Source organism: Eulemur rufifrons, chromosome 18, assembly GCF_041146395.1.
Source record: "Eulemur rufifrons isolate Redbay chromosome 18, OSU_ERuf_1, whole genome shotgun sequence".
Classification (NCBI taxonomy): Eukaryota; Metazoa; Chordata; class Mammalia; order Primates; family Lemuridae; genus Eulemur; species Eulemur rufifrons.
Window position 1 is genome coordinate 12,128,608 of NC_091000.1, and position 1,906 is coordinate 12,130,513.

Consider the following 1,906-nt stretch of genomic DNA (forward strand, 5'->3'; position numbering starts at 1 on the left):
GTGTCCTATACAGGTGTACCATTTTTATCTTTTGTGCTGTATTTTTACTGTACCTTTCCTATGTTTAGATGTGCTTAGATACACAAATACTTAGCGTTCTCTTACAGTTGCAGACAGTATTCAGCACAGTCACACGCTGTACGGGTCTGTGGCGGAGGACCCATCGGCCGTACCATCTAGCCCAGGTGTGTAGTAGGCTGTACCGTCCAGATTTGGGTAAGTGCACTGTTAGTCTCATCTGCTGTTAATCTCATCAAGTGTATTTTTTATGTGGGCTATTAATTTTTCATTTCTAAAAATTTTAATTGGGTCTTTTTTGTATTTCCCATGTCTCTTTTGACATGATCATGCTTTTCTCTACTTTCTCGAACATATGGAATATAGTTACAATTACTCTCTTAATGTCCTTGTCCACTAATTCTATCATCTGCCTCATTTCTGGGCCTATCTATATTAATTTTTCTGCTCATTATGGGTCACGTTTTTATTTGTTTTTCATACCTAATAATTTTTTACTGGATGCTAGATATTATAAGTTTCACCTTGTTACATGCTAGACATTTTTGTATTTCTTGAAATATTCTTGAGCTTTGTTCTGGGCTGCAATTAAGTTACTTAGAAACAGTTTGATCATGTACACTTTCTAGGTGGAAATAAAGCAGCCTGATGTAAGCTGATGTGGCCCAGTCACTGAGGCAATACCTGCTGAATGTGCCGAGTGCTCTGCGTGTGACAGGGTTTCTCCACTCTGGCTGGGGAACATAAAATACTCCCTGCCGTGTGTGAACTTTGGGGATCATTCTGCTTCTTCCTGTTCAGTGGTTCTTTCCTCAGCTATAGATAATTCTCTATACCCATACACTGTTCGTTATTCAGCTGAAGGCTTGAGGGGAACCCTTTGCAGATCCTAAGAGCACACTTTCTCTATCTCTGTGTAACTCTTTCCTCTCCAGTAGTTCTCTCCTCTCTGATACTCTGACCTCCAGATTCTAGCCATCCTGATCATTTTGAACTCCCAATTGTTTCTTCAGCTCAAGAAGACTGCCAGGAAGTGGGTCTGAGTCCCACCTCCCCAGCTCCACACGCAATGGCCAGGAAACTCTCTCCAGGCCACAAATTGGGGCTATCCTTGGAGGAGAGTTTGTTATTTTTTCAAATTAACTTTTTATTACAAAATCCTTCAAACCTATATAGCAGTAAAGAGAATAGTATAATGAGTTCCCATATGCCCATCATGCAGTATCAACAACTGTCAAAGATTTTCCCAATCTTATGTCATCTATTTCCCCAACATAACTCTTTCTGAGCATTTTGAGCAAATCTCAGACAACATGTGTCTTATAAATACTTCAGTGTGCAGTCTAAGTGATAATTAGTAAAGACTTCTTTTTTTTCACATCAGAAGAGTAAAGTGCCGATGTGGTAACAAGGTTTGAGGGAGGCACACCTCACACATTAGCATGAGAATCTAATCGTCACATGAATCTGTGAAAAACAGCTCACTTAAATTCCTAGTCGGAGATAATGTATAAAGAAATCAGGCCGGGCGCGGTGGCTCACGCCTGTAATCCTAGCACTCTGGGAGGCCGAGGCGGGCGGATCGCTGGAGCTCAGGAGTTCGAGACCAGCCTGCGCAAGAGCGAGACCCCGTCTCTACTAAAAATAGAAAGAAATTATCTGGCCAACTAAAAATATATATAGAAAAAATTAGCCGGGCATGGTGGCGCATGCCTGTAGTCCCAGCTACTGGGGAGGCTGAGGCAGTAGGATTGCTTAAGCCCAGGAGTTTGAGGTTGCTGTGAGCTAGGCTGACGCCACGGCACTCACTCTAGCCTGGGCAACAGAGCAAGATTCTGTCTCAAAAAAAAAAAAAAAAGAAATCAGACTGTCCTACTAAATAACTCAA

At 41.9% G+C, this 1,906-nt stretch overlaps 1 non-coding gene across 1 annotated transcript; it reads right to left on the reverse strand.

Moving 5' to 3' along the window:
- Window positions 1–1,396: 1,396 nt before the first annotated feature.
- On the reverse strand, window positions 1,397–1,500 carry LOC138399264 (small nucleolar RNA U13). The gene has a single exon (XR_011236149.1). It is a non-coding gene; the product is annotated as a small nucleolar RNA U13 (small nucleolar RNA).
- Window positions 1,501–1,906: the final 406 nt, after the last annotated feature.